Raw genomic sequence first — 22499 nt, forward strand, 5'->3', positions numbered from 1 at the left:
CTAACCTCTACCTCCTACACCCATCCCATGTACCCTCCGACCCCCAGTCTCAGCTCCACACGGCCCCTGGGAGAACTCCCTTCGGTGCGACAGCCCCCCCACTCCAAGGGTCGTACTCACTCTCTGGGGTTAGGCTCTCTGGCCCCACCGCCTCCTGGGACTTCACCTCTGAACCTCCAGTTCCTGGCCAATGGGAGTGTGGAGCTGGTGCTCGGGGCAGAGGCAGTGCATGGAGGCCTATGACCCCCTGCCTACAACCTGCTGCTCGGTAGGGACTTCTCGTTTTATTAGTAGTTTTACTAGATGTTTTTACTGGCCGGCCGCCAGGGTCCCTGGGTGCTGAGCAAGGTGACCCAGTGCCTGGCATTCCCCGACCCAGTACTGAGTTGTGACCCAAACTTTGAAAAGCTCTGCACTAGGGCACAGGACCCGTGTGATTAACACACAGAGCAGGGCCCAGACCCTCCAGCAGGGGGCGGCAGGGACACACACACACACACACACACACACACACACACACTCTTACTCCTAGGGGAATTGCTGCACTTCTGTGGACACGCAGAATTCTTCTCTCCCGCATAATGTTGTTTTTTCCCTGCATAAAATACATTGTCCCAGAAGTGCTGCAGTTCCGCCCTTTGCCACCAGGGGCCGCTGTGACACCAGAGCAGCCAGCAGCTTGAATGGAGCCCGCTGTTCTGGCGCCACAGCGGCCCCTGGTGGGCAAAAGGCGGACCTGCAGCACTTCTGGGGCACAATGTATTTTCTGTAGAAGCAGCAAAGAATCCTGTGGCACCTTATAGACTAACAGACGTTTTGGTGCCACAGGATTCTTTGCTGCTTCTACAGAACCAGACTAACACGGCTACCCCTCTGATAATGTATTTTCTGTGGGGAAATAAATTCTCTGCCTGCCCCGTGCTGCAGAATCCCCCAGGAGCAGACGCCTATTGCGTTTTATCTCCATCGGCTGTGGAAGGAGAAATCAGTTCAGTGGGGAATGATCACAAGTGAATCAGAGTTCGCTGGTGTAGCAGGAACTGCTGGGGAGGGTCACACTGGGAACTATTGCTGAGCTGCCTGACCAGTAACTGCCATTGGCTGAATTAAACCCACTTCACGGGCAACAATTTACAGTCATGGAGCCCCAGGAGCTGGAGTTGGAACGTCCCAGGCACTAGGCCAGAACCCACCGTGCTACGGTCCCGTCGCGGCTTCTCTGATTGCAGCCTCTGTACATCCCGAGTTTGCAGGAAAATTTCTTAGGACGGTTCATTGCCGCTTGAGCCATCCTCTTGCACCGTCTGTTGGCTGTTCTGAGTAGGGCGACCAGATGTCCTGATTTTATGGGGACAGTGCCGATAGTCAGGGTTTGTCTTATATACTTGCCTAAAACCTCCACTCCCATCCCGACTTTTCACCCTTGTTATCTGGTCACCCTAGTTCTGAGTTCCAGCTCAAAACAAGACAGCTGGTCCTTCATGCCATCTCTGTCCCTTCTCAACGGGACTTTCCCCCTGCCAGCTCTGTGCCTGGCGCCCTTCTGATGACACAGCTCGGCCACCGGGTCCCTTTCCACTGGCTCCCGCTCGCTGGGTCCCTTCGTTTCTGGTGCCGGTTGGTACCTCGCTGGTTGCTGGTGTCTCTCCCCGGCGCTGGGCAGCCTCCCTCCAAACTCTCCCAGCTGATTCCACCAGGAGCGCTCCAGGGTGCGGGGAGCTGCTGCCTGCTGTCCCATCTGTTTTCTTTCTCACCCTACTTCAGCTGCCCAGGAATCCTGGGGGTTCTCCGCAGCGCAGCTGTTTTGTGGCTGTTTTCAAGGAATCCTCCCCCCCTGCCCCTAATCTCCAGCAGCTGCTCCTTATCCCAGCTGGGAACCCCCCAGTGACTCCGTCCCCCCTCCCCAGCCAGGTGTCCCCTCTGCTGGGCCCAGGGCAGAGCCTGGCTCTGAGCGCCGAGATCCCCTGAGGGTCTGGCTGGGGGTGGGGCTGGGAATGGGGATGCTGAGCCGGGACCCTCACCTGCTACCACCAGCTCCACGGGGTCGCTGGGCTCTGATCAGATGGGCGGGTCGGATGTGGTGCTATATCGGCAGCGGTAGCTCCCTGAGTGTCTCTGGCTCACGTTGCGAATGGGAAACTCAGCCACGTCCCCAGCCGGCTCCACATCCTGCAGCGCAGTCGGGTTTCCAACTTTGTACAGAAGGAACCTCCTGTTCTGGTGCCAACCCCGACACTGGACAGTCACGGCTCCCCCCAGGTAGCGCCCCCCCCCCCCCCCCGCTGGTGCTCATGGAGATGGAGGGTTTGGGGTAGTAGGTTTCTGCAGTGAGAAGAAGACAGGATATGAGACAGACCCCGGCACAGTCACCAGGGCCGGCTCCAGACCCCAGCGCGCCAAGCGCGTGCTTGGGGTGGCGTCCCGCGGGAGGGCGGCAGGCGGCTCCGGTGGTCCTCCCGCAGACATGCCTGCGGAGGGGCTGCTGGTCCCGCGGCTCCGGTGGAGCATCCGCAGGCATGCCTGCGGGAGGTCCACCGGAGCTGCGGGATCGGCGACCAGCAGAGCGCCCCCCGCAGCGTGCCGCCCTGCTTGGGGCGGCGGAAATCCTAGATCCGCCCCTGACAGTCACTGCACTGCCGTACAGAGATGGGGCCCCTGGGAGAAAACCCAGCCAGAGGAATCTCTCCGAGATCCCAGAGATTCCTGAGAGCTACACCCGAAACTGCCCAAGGACCTAAATCCAGATCACCCCTCTGTACCCATCTATCTACTTAATGGGCCCCCCAGCCCAGTGTCCCCCCTCCCTATCCCCAGCCCCGCATGGGCCCATCTAGCCAGTATCTCCGCCCACCAGATGAGTACACAGCAGCCACCAGAAGCTGCTGCATCTCTGGCTCCCCGCAGCACTGGTGAGACTGCGACTGGAACACTCTGTGCAGTTCTGGTGTCCGTGTTGTAAAAAGGACGGTGAAAAATTGGAGCGAGGGGCATAAAAGAGCCATAAAAATCATCTGAGAGCTCAAGAATGTGGCTTGAAGTGAGACATTTCAGGGGCTCGATCTCATTTCGCCGTGGAAGACGACTGAGAGGTGATTTGGTTACGGTGGAGAAGGACCTTCCTGGAGAGAAAATAACGAGCCCCAAAGTGCTCGTTAATCTCTCCGCAAAAGGCAGAACAAGAACCAGCGGCTGCCAGCTGAAGCCAGAGACATTCAAGTGAGAAGCCAGACACCAATTTTTAACACTGAGGGTGATTAACCACTGGAAACAATTACCAGGGGAAGTGGTGGATTCTCTGTTTCCTGATGTCCTCACATCACAGCTGGGTGTCTGTCTGGGAGGCGTTTTAGTGACACACAAGCTATTGGGCTTAATGTGGGGGTAAGTGGGTGAAACTTCCTGGCCTGTGAAATCCAGGTCAGATTAGGAGATCAATTGGTGGCCACGTCAGGCCTAAAAATCTGTGAATCTATGAAGTGTGTGGGAGCAGGAACAGATCCAGCTGTTTTACTGTTTCGCCTGCTTGTTCCCTAGACTCACTAGTGAGCAGTGGGGTGATTTGGGGAGCAGCTGAGACACCCGAACAGGCTGGCCAGGGGCAGACACCAGCCCTGCAAGGGAGAGGTGGGCGTGGCAGTGACTTCACAAGGGCCTGGGGCAGGAACTCAGCCTATTGGGCAAAGGTGGGGAGGCGGCTGTGACCTCACAGAGCTCCCTTGACATCAGACACGCAGTACAGGGGGGCAGGGGGGGGACCTCAGAGACCCCTGTGGCCTTGCTGCAGCAAACCCCCTTCTCGCCTCTCTCCTGGGGGATTTGTGTTCACGCACCTGAGTGCTAAGGAGGAGCTTCTGTGGGTGTTTTCTCCTTTCCAGCTTGATTCTGTAGAATGCAGACACCCCTGTGGAGAAGGTAAGATTCTCATGGAGGGCTGGAACATTTCAATCTGATGCAAACGTTGCCAGCCAAGCAGGGCTGCCCAGAGGATTCCGGGGGCCCGGGGTCTTCGGCGGCGGGGGGCCCCCGCTTCGGCGGTAAGTCAGCGGCGGGGGGTCCTTCAGTTCCGGGACCCGCCGCCAAAGTGCCCCAAAGACCCACAGCGGGGACCCCCCTCCGCCGAATTACTGCCAAAGCGGGACCTGCCGCTGAAGTGCAGCCCCCGCCGCAGGTCTTCGGGGCACTTCGGCGGCGGGTCCCGGAACGGAAGGACTCCCCCGCCGCCGAATTACCGCCGAAGACCCGGCTGCACTCCGGCGGCGGGTCCCGCTTCGGCAGTAATTCGGCGGCAGGGGGGTCCTTCTGTCCCGGAGAGGAAGGACCCCCGCCAGCAAAGACCAGGAGCGAAGAAGCTCCGGGGGCCCGGGCCCTGCGAGAGTTTTCCGGGGCCCCCGGAGCGAGTGAAGGACCCCGCTCCAGGGGCCCTGAAAAACTCTCGTGGGGGCCCCTGCTGGGCCCGGGGCCTGGGGCAAACATTTCCACTGAGTGCTGGGCTCGGAAAACACAAGGTAAGTTGGCAGAAAAATGTCCCACCTAGGAATCTGTCCCTTAATAACTAATGGGTCCCAAAATGTAATTGTAAATGAGGAATCATTATCGGACAGGTGTCTTCCTAATAGGGTCCTGCAGGGATCGGATCTTGGCCCTACATGATTTAACATTTTGATCAGTGACTTGGAAGCAAATATAAAATCATCACTGATAAAACCTGCAGACTACAGACAGATCAGGGGAGTGGTAAATAACAGACAGGACACGGCATCGGTACAGAGCCATCTGGATTGCCTGGGAAGCTGAGCACAAGCGACATACCTGTTAGTTTGTCCAAATGTAAAGTTATACCTCTAGGAACAAAACATCTAGGCATTATGTACAAGATGGGGGACTCTATCCTGGGAAGCAGCGACCCTGAAAAAGACTTGGGGTCATGCTAGATAATCAGCCGACCATGAGCTCCCAGAGGGACACTTTGGCCGAAATGGCGGATGGGATCTTTGGATGCATACACAGCAGAATCTCAGCTAGAAGTGGAGAGGTGTATTTGGCAATGGTGTGACCCCTGCTGGAATATTGTGTCCAGTTCTGGTGTCCACAATTTGAGACGGATGCCAATAAATTGGAGAAGGTTCAGAGAAGAGCCACAAGAATGATTAAAGGATTAGAAAACCTGCCTGGTAACAACAGACTCAAGGAGCTCAGTCTATTTAGCTGAACAAAGAGAAGGTTAAGGGATGAGCATAAGGGAACAAATATTAGCTAATGGGCTCGTCACTTTAGCAGACACGGGGGTAAGAAGATCCAGTGGCTGCAGGTTGAAGCTAGACAAATTCAGGCTGGAAAGAAGAGGAACATTTTTAACTGACAGGATTTGGAACAATTTACCCAGGGTTGTGATGGATGCTCTATAACTGGCATTTTTTAAATCAAGAGGGATGTTTTTCTAATAAATCTGCTCTAATTCAAACAGGAATTATTCTGAGAGATGTTCCACGGCCCGTGTAATACAGAAGGTCAGACGAGATGGTCAGAGTGGATCTTTCCAGCTTTGGAATCTATGATTCACTGGGGCATTTGGAATTTGTCCTTTTTCGCTTGCCTTCACCTCCCGTCCTCGTGTCTTTTCTTCTCTCTTTTTTTGTCCCATTTCTCTCTGCTGCTCGTCTTCCTGACGAGGGTGGGGCTGTTCACCAGCTGTCCTTGTAAGGGGCCCTCGCAAAGAGGTGGGGCGGGAATCGTGTGCTGATGGTGATCTCCCCCAGAATGATCTCCTGTGGGGACCGATGCTGTCGTCTGCCCGTCTGTTCCCTTGCTCAGCTCCCAGCCCGGGGAGTCTCCACACGGATGGGCTGAGCTTGGGGTCCTCGCTGAGTTAACAGGGAGGAGACTCAGGTCCCTGATGGCTGAGTGCAGCGAGGCCGAATGCTCAGTTCAGGGGCATTTCTTTGTCTGTCTGTATCACGATAATTTTTGAAAACTGTGTTAAATTGATTTAAAAATTTCTGGGCATCAGCGGGAAGAACCTTGTTGGTTTTGGTGACAATTGGAAAACAGCAGCACCAGAAAAGCCTGATTTTCTGCACCATCCCCGTTAAATTGGTGCTGTAGGCAGAGGCGCTTTGTGACATCAGAGTTAACTCAGCCAGTCAGTGCTAACTCTCTGCAGGTGATTTGCATAATTCAACCCCATTGGTTAAAATGAGTCAAGCTGGCGGTTTCAATGGGGGAAGATGACCCATGCGGGTGGCAGGGGGAGGATTAAGATCAGGGTTAGTGCAGTGAGTGAGTGACGGGTGAGTTGCTGAGTTACCTTAGATGTCACAAGGCGACTGCTCAGGCTCCTCTGCCTGCAGCACCACATGGGTGTGGGATCCAAGGACGAGATAATTTGCTGTGAGCTGTATGTGAGAAATTGGCCTTGGCTAGTTCTCACTTGCTAGCAGGCAGTAATAGGGTAATAAATTAGAAAGCTGTCTAGGATGATGTTACCCAATGAAGTTACAGCTGCTGCTTGTGTGTACCTTATTAACCAATTAGCAATTGCTTGATTGCTTGGCCTTAATTGTATATAAGAGCATGCTGGAGAGTAATAAATGACTTTGCTTTCAATCATATTGACTGTTGAGCTTTGTTCACGCACGCCTGCGCTGCAACAAATGGTGACCCCGACGTGATTCGTATCGAATGAAAGTGTCGGTGGCCTGACCCAGGCGGAGAAGCCCTGAGCCCAGAGGCGAACGGCCAGGAGCCTGAGCCCAGAGGCGGGGAGTGCTTATCCGACGTGACTCGTATCGAGTGATGATAGTGTCGGGAGCCTGAGCCCAGAGGCGAACGGCCAGGAGCCTGAGCCCAGAGGCGGGCGGCTGGGAGCCGCGACGGGGAGTGCTGGAGAAGCCCCCGGGCGTCCGAAAAGAGAGGCGCACCTGAGCCCTGAGGAGAGCGGCTATAAGCCGCGGTGGAGAAGGGCAGAGCAGCTAACGTGAGTACCGGTGTATCAGCTGAAGAAAAGATAACACAGAAGCCTTTATTGCACATTATGAAGCGGCAGGGAGAAAGGCTCCCCTTTGATATGTTATCCCGCCTGCTGCGGTGGGGACAGAGAAGGGAACCTTTTGTTAAGCCGAGTACAATTTTTCATAAAACTGTGTGGGAGCGGCTAGGCTCCAAGCTTTGGAAGTCGGTGGCTCAGGGCGATAAGGAAGCCTTTTCCCTGAGTCCAGTATGGAATAAGACAAAGAAGATAGTAAAAACTCTCGTGGCCGAGGCAGGAGTGCAGGCGGCCCTTTTTAAGCTTTTCCGCCCAACGCCCGAAATGCCTTCTGTGTTGTTGGTTGGAGCCAGGGAGTTTTTCGGTGGCAAGGACACGGTGATACCTTTGGCTTCCGACCTGGATAATGTTGCCCCTGTTATGGTTCCACTACCCTCCAATACGCCCGAGCCTATGAAAACAGCTTTGCCGTATGCACCCCCTCCCAAGCCATGCCGTGTCCACGGGACCTGGGGGTGTCCCGAATGCGGGGAAATAAAGGAGGCTCGGGTGAGACACGTGCCATCACAGGTCTATCCCAATTTGACTACGCCTATTCAGTTTACCCAGTTTAATGTCTTTTATAAGAAAATGGAGCGCCAGGGTCAACAGCTGCAGGCCATTTATAATAAGTTAAATCAAATGCAAGGTCTTCCAGCTGGATCATTGTGGAAAGAGGGGGAGCAGGCAGAGGCTCGTGAGGAGGTGCTCCGCTGGAAGCGAGCCCTGGACGAGAAAGCTTTGGAGTGCATGGCACAGGCAGAGGCTCGTGAGCAGGCAGAGGCACGTGAGGAGGTGCTCCGCTGCAAGCGAGCCCTGGACGGGAAAACTTTGGAGTGCATGGCGCAGGCAGAGGCTCGTGCCGTGGCCCCGGAGGTCATTCAGACCTACAAGCAAGTCTGTTGTTTTGGCAGAAGCCCGGAGAAGGCATCTTACGCTGGCTGGTCTGAGCCTGGGACAGTGCCGGGAAAACCGTTATGCTTCTCCGGTATGAGCAGCAACAGCTGGGTGTTCTGACACAGGATTTACAGTTTAAAAGAAGCCAAGCAGGGAAAGAAAAGGAACCAGAATGAGCTAATTGGAGACAGCTCATTCTTTTCTGGCCCCGGTCAAGGACATATTGCTCACAGCTCAGACTAATGAGAGCTGAAAAACCGCCCAAAAAAGCTAATGAGAGCTGCAAAATCCTGCCAGGCACTAACGGAATGTGTTAGCTGTCTCCTTTCACAGGTATGGAAGAGCTGCCCAAAGATCCTAGCAGCCCTGCCAATTTTGCAACCAGGAGACTGACTGCCTGGACCCATGATTTTATTGCAAAAGACCCCTTCACATCAGGAGAATTTTTCTACTGATGATTGGCCTAATTATTTTTTAGTTTCATTGTGCTTTTAAATAGCAGGACAAAAGGACAAGGTAACGTGCTGGCTAATTTCTCCCTCGTCCGCTGCAGCCCCCACGTCCTGATTATTTCCCCCGTAGAAGCTGAACCACGACGGTGATGGAAAAGAAGAAAAAACACTCACGTTGTTGATATTGCCAAAGTCCAGAAATTCCTGACTAAAAAGACATTGAGAACTGACCCTGGTGAAGAAACAAAGAATTGTACACTGGCAGGAAGAAATTTGGGACTCCTGCTGAGAAATGTGATGTTAATTGGATTTTGGGATTTATTCTACAGGCTGCGCCCTGTGTTTTGGATAAAAATTTTAGCATGTATTGCCCCCCCCCAATTGGATTGTAAATGATATTACCCCCCCCCCCCATTACTAACCCTAGCATGTGGACCGGTTGGGTTGGGGGGTGAGGGCTCTCACATACCGAACCCCTGCCGGGTTCATGGGGAGGATGATTGTGGAACTAATTACCCCAGCCTTTTAGAGTTTAATTGTTTGTTGTTTTTTAAGTTTGAGGAAACTCAGCCAAAGGGTTTGTTGAGTATTCTCAAGGGGGGAATTGTGGGTTATTTAGGCATAAATTTAGGTAATTTGGGAGAATGGCTTTGAATTTATGTGACCCAAAGTACCTTTATGTAAAGTGCTTTTGTTAGCCTTATTAGATTTTTGTTATGTGCTGATTATTGGTTGTTGTAGATTGCTTGATACTAGATGTAGCCTATATTTAATATAGATAGGCTGATTGCAGATGTTGTAATTAAAGTTATATGCATGAGAATGTAGCCCCCACGGTGGGAAAGTACAGATAATTGCTTGCAGTAGAGACTAGAAGGGTGGGGTCTAGTTAAGAAGTACACCCTCCTAGCTAAATTGATAGTGGGATAAGTTGGTATTCATGAAAGGAACGGTTTAGCAAGAGGAAAAAAGGATCGGGCCCAGGCAGGCAGGCAATAGACAGAGAACTTGGAAAGGAAAAAAGGATCGGGCCCAAGCGGCCAGGCCATAGACGGAGAACTTGATGAGGAAAAAAGGATTGGGCCCAGGCGGCAGGCAAGAGACAAAGAGATTGGAAATCAGGTCGATAACTTTTGAGGGTGTAGCGGACGTAATAAGTAATTAAGCACAAGCTTAGGAATTTCAAATATTCAGGGGGATACTTGGAATGGTGATTTAGTTGAGACAGGTGGTTGTTGAAATACAAGCGAGTAATTTAAGGCAGAGTAAAAAGTTAACTCTGTGATTGCTAGAGGGAATAGCAGTTGAATTTTGTAAAGATGCTAAAGAGTAAAGTTTTTGGTGTTTTGGAATGTTTGTAAATAAATTTTGGGCAAAGAAATTAGTTTGTAATTGTTTGGTTATGAATAATTTTGTTGTATTAGCTGAAGAATGTATATAGTGCTATGTAATTGTAATTGTATTAGGCTTAAGGGCATATAAGTGGTGATGTTTTTTTTTTTGGTGTTTAAAAGTAGAAGTTAATGGTGAAATTTTAAGCTGTGAATAGCTTTGAATTTAGAAGTAAGTCAGGATGCAATTGTATTATTGTAAATGATTTAATTGATGATGTAATTTTCCTTTTTTTTTGCCTGGTAGTAATAAGGGTATTTGTATATTGTATGTAATGATTGCTTGCCCAGTAGGGGTAGTTTTGTTTTTGTTTTTTAGATATTAAAGAAAATTGGTGTTAGCTGCATAGCATTTAATGTACCATGCATTTATTTATAGAGTTTACATTTATGTTTTATGTTTTATGTTTGTTTGTGATATGTGTTTTTTGGCCAGAATTGTTGTGGTGTGGTTGAGATGTTTTTGTGGTTTATGTTGTGTTTTCTGCTGTGAACCTCCCCCCCCCTCAGTGTCAGTTTGATCACCTGACACATGAGGGATGGATTGGTAATAGAAAATTTGTCACAATTTGGTGTGCAATAGAGTATGGGGGAACCCTGCAGACTTTATATCATTTTTTTTGTTTTATCCTTGTTACTTTATGTTTGTTGTGTTTGATGTTGTTGGTGTTATATGTTGAGAATTGCATGGTTATAGGTGAGTCCTATAGCATAAGATAGATTATTTGTTTCTGGTTTTGTTTTGCATGCCCTTTGCTATAAGTTTGGTGTAGTTTATTGGATGTTTTTAATTTTTTTGTGTTTAAGAATAGGGGGGAGATGTCCGGTTGCATCTTCCCTATGCTGCCTTGGTGGAAAATTACAGCAGCGTGGTCACAAGAACAGAGGGATGAGATAAAGTTGTTATGAGAAAGTAGGGAACTGCCAGAGCGAGGCAAATGCCAGGTGGCCTAACTGGGATCAGATAAGTTGCATGGGAAATGGGAATTTAGTAAGCAAGGTGGATTCCGGCGAAGTGGGTCCGGCCTTGGCTGATTTTGGCGCAGAGTGCCATAAATACTACGGCCTTTTGCTTGCCCCATGTTGCTGCAGTGGAAGCCCTTATTGGAAACCTGCTTTGTGGGTGTTTGCACCTTGGTGGAACCCTCCTGGCCCCTTGGGCCACTTGCGTTACCTGGAGGAGGGATGTATAGGTAAAAGTAGGGCACTGCGGAAGATATTGTTACGGTTTAGTTAGGCAGCTGGTGTTTAGATTTGCTTTTAGTTTTGCTGTGTAATAGATTGTAGTAATGTGATGCTATGAGCTGGGAATGTTTTGCTGTGCCTTCCCTTTTTTATTATGAGAAAAAGGGGGAGGTGTGGGATCCAAGGACGAGATAATTTGCTGTGAGCTGTATGTGAGAAATTGGCCTTGGCTAGTTCTCACTTGCTAGCAGGCAGTAATAGGGTAATAAATTAGAAAGCTGTCTAGGATGATGTTACCCAATGAAGTTACAGCTGCTGCTTGTGTGTACCTTATTAACCAATTAGCAATTGCTTGATTGCTTGGCCTTAATTGTATATAAGAGCATGCTGGAGAGTAATAAATGACTTTGCTTTCAATCATATTGACTGTTGAGCTTTGTTCACGCACGCCTGCGCTGCAACACATGGGCACCGACTGCCCAGGGGAAGGTTTTGTTGATCTGAAACTTCTAAAGCAAGAACAGACGAGGAACGACTCAGACGATTTGACAATAAAATGTAGGGTTTGGGGCATTCTCCCGTGCAATTGTTACTGGTTCAGGGATGGAAATGAAAAATACATCTCGGTACACGTTTTTTTATTATGTATTCAGCACATTTAAGGTCGTTTTATTTGTGGGAGAAAAAACGAGTCCTCACTCTGAGGTTGGCTGCAACATGTCAGAGGCAGTTTATTCTCAAGCAACATTGCAAGGGGGAGAATGCACAACGGCAGGTCTCCCAAAAGAGAAACAATGAGGGCAAACGTTTATACCTTTTGTGACATACAGTAACAATCAACAACTGCATTTTGTTTATACATATTCCTGCCTGAGATCTTACTTTCCTCAGCAATTTCAGCTACAGTCTGTGTTCCATTCTTATCTAACACAAGGTCGAAAAACAGCATCTCTTACGGTTCTTTTCCACTCGCCCAGGCCCTGCTTGGAAGTCTCATGTTATTAGCTGTTAGAGTTAGCCTGAACATTGCTCTTCCTGGAAGACTAAGATGTCTACGCTTTTCCCAACTTCCACCTATTTAATTCATAACCATATTGGAAAATGCTGTTTCTGTGCATTTGAATTTCCATCCAGACAGAGCTTGGACAAACCAGAAGTAAAAAAAATCATCGTCATCTAGGGAAGAAATGTATCCTTTGCCATTTTCCAACATCATAAAAATGTAAAAATTAGATGGAAGAAATGTAAATTACTCCATAGAACTGCTTAAATCAATGCGCGTAGCTATAGGTCGCCATCATGGTTAGCAAAAGAAAAAGCACCAAATTTAGCGTAAAGACTATATTGAGTTGCAAATCCACCTTTGTAATGGTTATCAGCTGATGAGAATCAACCTATCATTAGGAAAATAACTAAAAAGAACAACTGTGAAACATGATTAAAATCAAATAGTTTAAATCAATCTACTCTGATGCTCACCATGTCCTTCGAGATGTATGAACTGGTAGATCTCTTCCTCTCACACCTCATTTTTATTCATAGATTGAAGGAATAAAACAAGTTTGTCTGCTTGGTCAACTCCCCAGGGGTTTCTTAAATCCAGTGAATTTGTCATTGAACTGAACTAGTTGAATAAACTGAAATGAAGAAAATCTTTCTGCACTTTCAAAGGAGGCTACTGCTGTCGAAAGCTGTTTTAGCACTTCAAGTAATTCTGGTTCTAGGGGCTTCAGTGGTTTGACTGTCCTTAAAACTTGGCAGGAAACATGTACTGCTTAATACTGGCTTTTTTCTAGTCTCTTTACATTATTTTAAGAGATTATAATACAGTGAGGGCTTAACATAGGTTGTCAATTTCAAATTTAATTGTAAGCAGGTTTAGTTTAACAAACAAGCCTGTGGTTAATTTAGTTTAAAAAATCCGGTTCATGTTTTAAGAATAATCTAGTTTTCATCCATCTGCCTAGGAATTGAAAAGGCTCCAAGATCATCTCCCAGTCCAGGAAGGGCTGATCCTCCTCGATCTAAGGTCTCAGGCTGGGCTCCTCACTCTGTACTGGGCTGAACTGAAAGCCCAGACGTAAATTCTAGGGATTTGGATCTGAGATTTAATGGCCCAATGCTGCCCAGCGCTTAAAGGGCGGCTTTCCCTGGTTAAATCTCAGAGCACTGACAACAGTGGGTGAGTGTTACAGACCCTGTTACTGATGCTCTCGAAGGGAGTGTCCTCTAGTGCTCAGTGCAGGGGCCTGGACACTGGACTCCTGGCTCCGTCCCTGGCTCTGTCGCTGACTCCCAGTGTGACCCTGAGGCAGTGAGTTCTCTAGGGGGCGGGAATCCCTCTGTCACCCCCTGGTGGCCGATGCTTTCTGCCCCCTTGCTCCAATGACTCTCCCTGGGTTCATGCTATGGGAGTGTGGGGGCTCCCCTGCACCCGGGGGGCTCTGCCTATGGGACCCCTGGCTCAGATTGATGGTGGAGTACAGGACGAGATCTGGGGCAGCCCCCCCCCCCCACTTGGCCTGCAGCTCCTGGCGGTCCAGCTCGGCGTAGGTGAGTCTCTCAGCGCCGGGTCGGGCTCCTGGGGCTGGGAGGGGAGAGACACACCCGTGTAGGTGTGTGTGTGTGTGTGTGTGATTTATTAACAGGAAGCAAAATAAAATAAACAGCCACCTTGGCGTATCCCCTCCCCATCCCGGTGCTGAGCCCCCCACGCCGGCCCCCACATCTGGGTCTGGGCTGGGCAGGGGGACAGCAGCTCGATGGGATGGGGCTGGCACGGGGGGAGGGCAGCGTCCCCCCTAAATCTTCCCTAGAAGCAGAGTTCTCTGGGCTGGTGCTGCAGGGGGGTGAGTCTGTGGGGGTCTCTCACTATGGGGCCCCCCGGCTCACGTTGATCGCGGCGTACATGCTGGGCTGGGCAGGCTCGGGGGCAGGGGCTGGGCCCCCCCGCTTGGCCTGCAACGCCCGGCTGTCCAGATCGGCGTAGGTGAGTCCGTCGGCACCGGGGTTGGGATCCTGGGGCTGGGAGAGGAGAGAGTCACTGGGGGGGAGGTGTGTGAATCCACCAACACCCCAACACACACAGAGCACAGGGTACACACACACACACCCCTGGTGATCCCATAAACCTGCCCCCCTCCCAGCAGCCGGACCCCTACCCCAAACCACTGAGCATGCCAGGAAAGGCGAGGGGGGTGAGGTGTGAGGGGGCTGCTGGGGCCCATGTGGGTCAGGGTTGGGGGTCAGGCCCCATGGGAGAACAGGGGACACTTACCGGGGTCTGCAGCTCTTTTCCTTCGTCAACGGAGGCATCTGCAGAACAGAGACACCCACTGAGCTGCACCCCTGGCCGGCCCAGAGCAGAACCCCACACCCAGCTCCAACGCCCCCGTCCAGCCAGGGGGGTCAGAGCCCAGCACAGCCACCCCCCAACCCCACAGCATGGGCCAGGGTCATTAGCCCCGTGTTACAGAGAGGAAAACTGAGGCACAGAGATGTCTGGGGGTTAGAGCGGGACGGGGGCTGGGAGTCTGAACGCCTGTGTTCTCGCCCTGGCTTGGGAGGAGAGTGGGGACTAGTGGTTAGAGCAGGGGGGCTGGGAGCCAGGAGTGGATGGGGACCTAGAGCGGGAAGGGAGGGTGGCCCCAGGGAGCTCCTGGGAGTCCAACACTCTCAGCTGACACCGGCTACCTCTGGGGCCCTCTCCTTAGCCCCGCCCAGCAGCAGCTGTAAATCAGACCCCGCCCCATATGGGTGGAACCACCACAAGCCCCTCCACAGGGGTCCTGCCCCACCCTGGTACCCCCTTGGGTGTGTTACTCACAGATGGGGTCTTGCTGAGCCGGCGCCTTTAATGCCCCCATAGGGCTGGTGCTAAAAGAGAAAATTTCCTTGTAAATGTCATATCCCCCCACCCGCGGGGGAGATTCCCCAACACACCCAGAGAGCCCCCCCATCAGTGAACCCAGTTCCCTAAACCCCCCTTGCCCCAACCACCAGACCCCACCCCACGCTGCTCTAACCACTAGACCCCACTCTGCTCCCAGAGGCAGATATAGAACCCAGGAATTCTGGTCACCCCCCCCCACACACACACACCTCCCTGCTCTAACCACTTCTGGTCACACCCCCATCCCCGAGTGGGGACAGAACCCAGGAGCCCTGTGACCCCGGCAGGTCGATCGGACGGAGGAGGATCCGGGTTTCTACCTGCTCGGTCTCCGTGCGGCTCCTCTTCCTGCAGAGGGACACAAACCAGAATCCCCCATGAGCCAATCGGGATCCCCCAGTCCCAGCGCCCGGCCACTCACCCCCCACAGGGCAGCAGGGATGGGGGGACTTGGGGGTCCCCTCTGCTGCCGGTGCTGAGCTTGGATCCCTGCTGGGGTGGGCTGCTCCTGCAAGGGCAGCACAACACCACAGCATGCACCGGGGGGGAGGGGCAGATGAACTCGGGGGGCTTTTCCTGTCCCCAATCCTCCCTCGTTAGTGACTCGTTATAACGAACCTGATCCACAGGTTGGCTCCCCTGACATCCCGGGTAACTGAGAAGCTCGGTGCCGGTGGCTCTTTATACAGGGACCCTTAGCCCGGCACTGAGATGCAGCCACCTCTGGGGTGGGACAGGAACGTGTGTACAGGGATTACCCAGGCAGCAGAACCCCCTGCTGAGCTCCCCCCACCCCCACCCTCTGCCCTCCCTTGGCTTCCCTGGCACAGTCCCCCATCCCAGCCCTGACCCCATCCGGCCCTGCCTAGCGGCAGGTTAACCCTTCCCTTGCTGGACGGGACACTCACTGGCTCGGGTTTTTCTGAAGCAGACGAAGGCCACGAGGAGGAGAAGCAGGAGGATGGCGGCTGCCGCGCTCGCCCCGGTGATGATGGGGCTGGGCAGACCCGGAGGTGCTGGTGATTCTGATCCACCTTGGAAACAGCAGCAGCCGTGAGTGCCGGGGGCGGCTGGTCTGTTCCCCTCCCTCCGGCCCCTCCCACCCCAGGCGGCGCCCAAGGGGTTGGGACACCACAGGGAGCAGAAAATTCTATGGGGAGGATGTTGGGGGCCCCAGGGCATCAAGTAGGGTCAGAGCCAGCAAGATTTGGGGGATTTGTAGCACTAGGGGATGCTTGACTGCAGGGGGCGGGGGCTCAGTAGGGGGCGCTCTCCCCCTCGGTCAGGGCTGGCCCCACTGCCCCAGCACGGCGCTAGGAGGCGCTGTCTGACCCAGCCTGGCGTCATTTCTAAGGGATTTCACCCCCTTCCTCATGGCCACACCGGCTCAGGCCAACGGGCCCATCTAGCCTGGTATCCCGCCTCCCAGGCTGGCTGCTCCCGGCTGCTTCGCAGGGAGCTCCAGGGCACCATCCCCCATGGCCACTGATGGGCCCAGCCGCCCCCAGAGGAAGTCTCAGGCAGCCCCATTAGTGACAGGTTCGTGTCTGAGCAGGAGGCTTCGCTCCCTCCCAAATCCATCAGCGGGGGGGAGTCACTGCCCCTGAGAACAGCCTCCGTCCCTCCCCTGGGCAACCACTGGGGGAAGCTGCCCCAAAATCTGTGACTCAATAGATTCCCCCTCCCCCCCCCCGGCCCCGGTACCTGGCTCTGGGCTGCCCGGATGGGTGGGAGCCGGCGCCGCTCCAGGCTGGGTCGGGTCGGTTCCCCCTGCAGGAATAGAACCAGCATCCGTCGGGGTGGGGGGAGGGGCTGAAACATGGACTTAGAGATCTCCCCCCACCCTCTGTGACCAGTGGTGGCTCAGCCAGGGGCCCCAGCCAAATGAGGGGCCCCAGAGCCCCAGCCACTGGGTGAGCAGGATGGGAAAAGCCCCAGGACCCCGACCCTGGTCCCTGCAGAAGCACGGGGGGGGGGGGGCAGGTGAAGTCTTAGCAACGGGACCTCCGCTGCAGCCCCAGGACGGGAGGACTCTTGCTACCTGCTGCAGCCCGGGGCCGAGGGGCGGGGACAGAGCTTCTCTGGTCTGGGGCTGCAATGTGGGGATGGAATGAGGCGGGGCCCCAGGGAAGAGGCAGAAAGGGGGGAACAGGAGAGGGATGCAGGTGGAAGGGGGCGAGGGATCCCCCTTGCTCTGGCCCAGGACCCCGCCCCCAGGAAACCTTAATCCACCTCAGCCCGTGACTCAGCATCGATCGTCACTCAGTCCGGTGAGGGGGGTTGTGGCTGGGGATGGTGCCGGCTCGGCAGCCCCTGGGCCCTGACTCCTCTGTGTGTCCCCAGTGCGGGGGCAGCCGGGGGAGCATCCCCTGGGAAAAGCCCCTGCTCTGCAGCTCCCCCCGGGGGCAGGGATCCCCCCTCCCTCAGCCCTGAACCTCCAGGAGCTGCTGCTTCCCTCGGCTAGGGAACCCCCCAGTGACACTTTCCCTGCTCCCTGTCCAGGCGAGTCCTAGGGCTTTGGGCAGAGCCTGGCTCTGAGCATCCCGTCAGGTGCCGAACTTCTGAGGGTGCAGCTGGGAGCAGGGACATGGAGCCGGGCCCCTCACCTGCTACCACCAGCTGCACAGAGTCGCTGGGCTGCGAGGAGACGAAGGGCTCTGACCGGGGCCGGTAGCTGCAGCTGTAGTTCCCTCCGTGCTGCCGGCCCACGCTGGGGATGCGGAACTCGGCCCCGGCCCCAGCAGGGTCCATGTGTCGCTGCGGGTTCAGGTCTCCAGCCTTGTGCAGGAAGAACCTCACGTCCCGGCGCTGCCCCTGACACCGGATGGTGACGTCTGCCCCTGGGGCGGTGACCCCAGTGGGGCTCAGGGAGATGGAGGGTCTGGATAAGCTGGGATCTGCGCACAGGAGAGGGCAGATGACAGAACAAGGAGCAATGGTCTCAAGTTGCAGTGGGGGAGGTCTAGGTTGGATATTAGTGAAGCACTATTTCACTAGGAGGGTGGTGAAGCACTGGACTGGGTTCCCTAGGGAGGTGGTGGAATCTCCATCCTTAGAGGTTTTTAAGGCCCAGCTTGACAACGCCCTGGCTGGGCTGATTGAGTTGGGGTTGGTTCTGCTTTGAGCAGGGGGTTGGACTAGAACCTCCTGAGGTCTCTTCCAACCCTCATCTTCTATGATTCCCCGGCCGGCCCCAGCATGGGCAGATCCAGGGGCCCCCGGGCAGAGATTCTCTCCCAGATCCCAGAGATCCCCTGACCCAGAATCCCAGCCCTGCGAGCTGGGCTCCCATAGACACAGAGCTGTGTTTGCCTGGTTCTTGGGTCCTCATATGCCGTGTCTGGCCCCTGTCTCATTCACTGCGTCCACCCCCCCGAGCACAGAGTGACTCACAGGCTGGTCTCTGGCACCTGACACCGCAGGGCCGGAGCCCCACACAGGAAGGGATTCAGCTCCCTGGGAGGCAGGGAGGAGTCTTTTCCCCCCATACTACAGGGGGGGAAACTGAGGCACAGACAGATTCACTTTCCTTAGTGAGCTCCCAGGGGCAGGGACTGTCTCTTCACTCTGTGTTTATGCAGCGCTATTGAGACCAGCATTTGCAGAGGTCTCCACTAACTGTGGGCGTCTCGGTTTGTGGGCACTTGGCCTGAGATCCCCCAAGATTGAGCCCCCCGCACAAGGAAAGACACTTTTGGAAACTGTGACGTGCTCCCATCACACAGAGTCTGTGGCTGCGCCAGGAGCTGGGCCAGATCTCCGGAGTCCCAGCCCAGCGCCGTGTCCACCAACCACTGATTCTCCTGCAGCCCCTGCCTCATTCAGCCCAGGCCAGGGCACTGCCTGGGGCGGGGCCTGGAGAACAGAGGCGATGGGATCACGGGATTAAATAGCGACTCCCGGTTCCTACGCAGAAGGGGCAGCGTTAAAGTAGCCTCCCTGCCCCGAGTCTCCAGGGGCTGCTGCTCCCCCCTGGCTGGGGAACCCCCCATTGACTCTGTCCCTGTTCCCCGGCCGGGCGTCCCCTCTGCGGGGTCAGGGCTCAGGGCAGAGCCTGGCTCTGAGCATCCCATTGGCACCGAGCCCCCGTGAGGGTCTGGCTGGGGGTGGGGCTGGGAACGGGGACGCCGAGCCAGGCCCCTCACCTCTCACCACCAGCTCCACGGGGTCACTGGGGTACGACACGGCGAACGGCTCCGATCTGCTGTGATAGGAGCAGCTGTAGCTCCCGCCGTCGTCCCGGCGCACGTTGCTGATGGGAAACTCAGCCTCAAACCCGTCCGAATCCACAGGTGGGAAATGGCGTCGCTCTTTATTCAGCACGAACCGCATGCCCCGGCGCTGCCCCCGACACCGGACGGTCACGGCTGCCCCCAGGGAGACCCCCCCGCTGGGTCTCAGGGAGATGCTGGGTTTGGGGTAGCTGGGCTCTGCAGTGGGAAGCAGACAGGCCGTGAGACACAGGCCCCGTCACTCACTCCTGGGCCCGTCCTCACCACACGGCCTCAGTGGTGGGTCAGACCCGGCGGCCCTGGGGACGGGCTCCTGGATCCCTTTCCACAGGGGCCAGAGTTTCCCCTCAGCCCTGGGCTCACAGCACGAGACACGGAGCAACCCCAGCCCCTGGGGCCCAGAGCTCTGCTCCCCGGTGGGTGACAGGCCAGACCAGTCTCCAGGGTCCATTCACTCCCTGGCTTCTCTGCTGGGAGGGCTGGGAGCCAGGACTCCTGGGTTCTGTCCCCGGCTCTGGGAGGGGAGTGGGGTCTAGTGGGGAGAGCAGGGAGGATGGGGCCCAGGACTCCTGGGTTCTGTGCACAGCACCACCACCGACTTGTAGGGGACTGTGCAAGTCTGTACTATACACTGAGGTTTATAATCTTCAGCTCCGTCCATCACGCCATAACTGCAGGGCCGTCCCTACCCATATACAAAGTATGCAGCTGCTCCGGCCCCTGCCCTGCCTCTTCCCCATGGCCCCCGCCCCTGCTTTGCCCCAGCCCTGCCCCAACTCCACCCCTTCCCCAAAGCCTCTTCCCGTCACTGCTACGCCCCAGCTCCACCCCCGCCCCCCACAGAAGCCTGCCCCCACCCCACTCCAGCTCTCCCTGGAGGAGGTATCCCCCTTCCTCTGCCCCAGGGCTCAGGGCAGAGCCAGGCTCTGAGCATCCCATCGGTGCAGAGACCCCCTGAGGATCTGGCTGGGGCTGGGAGCCAGGACGCTGAGCCGGGACCCTCCCTCACCTGCTACAATGATCTCGACGGGGTCGCTGAGATACGACCAGCGACTCTGTTCCGTTTCAGAGTGATATTCGCAGGTGTAGCTCCCTCCATCTTCCCGGCTGACGCTGTGGATGGGAAATTCAGCCACGGGCCCATCAAGCACCGTCCGCACCTGCAGGTTCGGGTGTCCAGCTTTATGCAGAAAGAACTCCAAACCCAGGTACTGACCCTCACAGTGGATGGTGACGCTTCCCCCGAGCGCCACCACCCTGCTGGGGCTCACCCAGATGGTGGGTTTGAGAAATTCCCGCCCTGCTTTCAACAAGAGACAGGAGTTAAACAGGGGAGACACAGCCCCCACCCCGCCTCCCCTCCACCCCGATTCAGTCCATCCGTCATTCGGCCTCTCTAGGAGTCTGTCCCCTAACAGGGTTGGCACTGCCTGCCCATGGGGCTCGGGGGCAGGGGGGTCACCCAGACGTAGTTCAGGACCCGGCTCCATGAGAGATCACCTGCCCACCCTCCCCCCGCAACCCCACCTGAGGCCAGCCAGGGAGCCTGACCAGTGCCCCCCCTGCAGCTCTGCCCCCACCCTGGGTTTGGAAATAGTGTCTATAACCAGTGGGAGTCGCACAAAACCCACCTTTCCCCAGGCCAGGGAACAGGGGGCTGCGAGTGCAGGGGAGCGAGCTGTTTGGGGTTTGTATCTTGGGGCCGGGATAGATCTGGTGGGTTCTCCCTCATGGCTGCACTGACTGGGAACATTTTGATTACCCCGAGGGGATCTAGAGCCCATGGACGGGTCCTGTTAGCGTTTGTATGAGCTGAAATAAATCCACCTGCCGCCCCCAACCCCGATCCTCACAGCCTGTGCGGGGCAGGACATTGAACCAGGGAATGGTTCTCATCTGCTTCCTCAGACCCCCGGAGCCAGATTCAGCTCCTAGTTACTCCATGGGGGGTGGGCAGAGAAGAACGGGGCCGGGTCTGAGCTCACAGGGGGAGTTTGGGTTGAGTTTTGGGGAAGGCCCAGGGCTCAGTTCCTCTTTTCCCCACCCCGTGCATCCAGGGCCAGCTCCAAGTTTTTTGCCGCCCCAAGCAAAAAAATTTTCCCGTGCCCCCCCGGCCCCGCCCCAACTCCACCCCTTCTCTGCCCCATTCCAACCCCTTCCCCAAATCCCCGGCCCCACCTCCTCCCCTAGGCGCACCGCATTTCCCCTCCTACTCCTCCCTACCAGGCGCGCTCAGGGGAGGAGGCGGAGGTGAGCTGGGGGGGAGTGGTTCCTCTTCCCCCCCACAGGGTTACTTCCTGCAGCCCTCCCCGCGCCCCCACCGCCACAACTCACCTCCGCTCCGCCTGCTCCCTTGTGCGCACCGCCGCTGCTCTGCTTCTCCCCCCTCCCTCCCAGGCTTGCTGCAAAACAGCTGATTCGCACGGCAAGCCTGGGAGGGAGCGGGGAGAAGCGGAGCGGTGGCGTGCTCGGGGGAGCAGGCGGCAGTGGAGCGGAGGTGAGCTGGGGGGGGAGCGGTTCCTCTGCCCCCCAGGTTACTTCCTGCGGCCCTCCCCATGCCCCCCACCACCTCAGCTCACCTCCGCTCAGGGCCGGCTCCCGGCTTTTTGCGCCCCAAGCAGAAAAAAAAGGAGCCGGCGTGCCGCCCCTTGGAAAGTGCCGCCCCGAGCACATGCTTGGAGCGCTGGTACCTAGAGCTGGCCCTGCATGCATCCCCTCCCCAGTCTTTGAAGTTACTGTCTTCCCCACAGACTGATACTCACCTCCCCACGCCCAGCAGTGCCCGGCCAGCCAGCAGCCTAGAGAGGAGACAGCTCGTTAGTGACCAGATCCCAGAGCAAACTGGATCCTACACCCTGGGCTCAGATCCACTCCTGCCCCATGGGCACACGCCCTGGTCTCAGACCTGCCCCCTCCCTTCCCATGGACACACGCCCTGGTCTCAGATCCCCACCATGGGCACACGCCCTGGCTGTCTCCAATACTCACCAAGGAAGAGGACGGTGAAAGCAGATGCCATGATGGGGGCAGCAAGGGGCCCCTCAGCACTGCCACAAATGCCTCGGTGCCCAGCTCCACTGAGCCGCAAATAAGGAACTCAGCTGGTGGCTCCAGGACAGGACGTTGACGACGTCTCGTCTCTTCCTGCGTCCATCACACCTTGTCTCTAATCTGCAGGCGAAATCTAGTGCGGTCAAAGTAAGCAGAGGTCTTTGCAAAACCCAGAAAACCCTGGGCCCATCAGCCTGGCCAAGCATCATGCAGCTCCCAGCTTGTCTCTGTGGGGAGAGGTCACCCTCAGTGCACCCTGCAGCATTGGGGAAGGTGCATCGGGCTGGGAGCCAGGAGACCACAGGGTCTTGTCTTCAACCTTCCACTGACCACTACAGTAGAACCTCAGAGTTACAAACTGACCAACCAACCACACCC

General features: G+C 55.4%; 1 pseudogene; it reads right to left on the reverse strand.

Moving 5' to 3' along the window:
• Positions 1-947: 947 nt before the first annotated feature.
• On the reverse strand, positions 948-22089 carry LOC123349994 (annotated as a pseudogene).
• Between the last annotated feature and the right edge of the window lie 410 nt (positions 22090-22499).

The sequence above is a fragment of the Mauremys mutica genome, chromosome 15 (genome assembly GCF_020497125.1).
Source record: "Mauremys mutica isolate MM-2020 ecotype Southern chromosome 15, ASM2049712v1, whole genome shotgun sequence".
Lineage (NCBI taxonomy): Eukaryota > Metazoa > Chordata > Testudines > Geoemydidae > Mauremys > Mauremys mutica.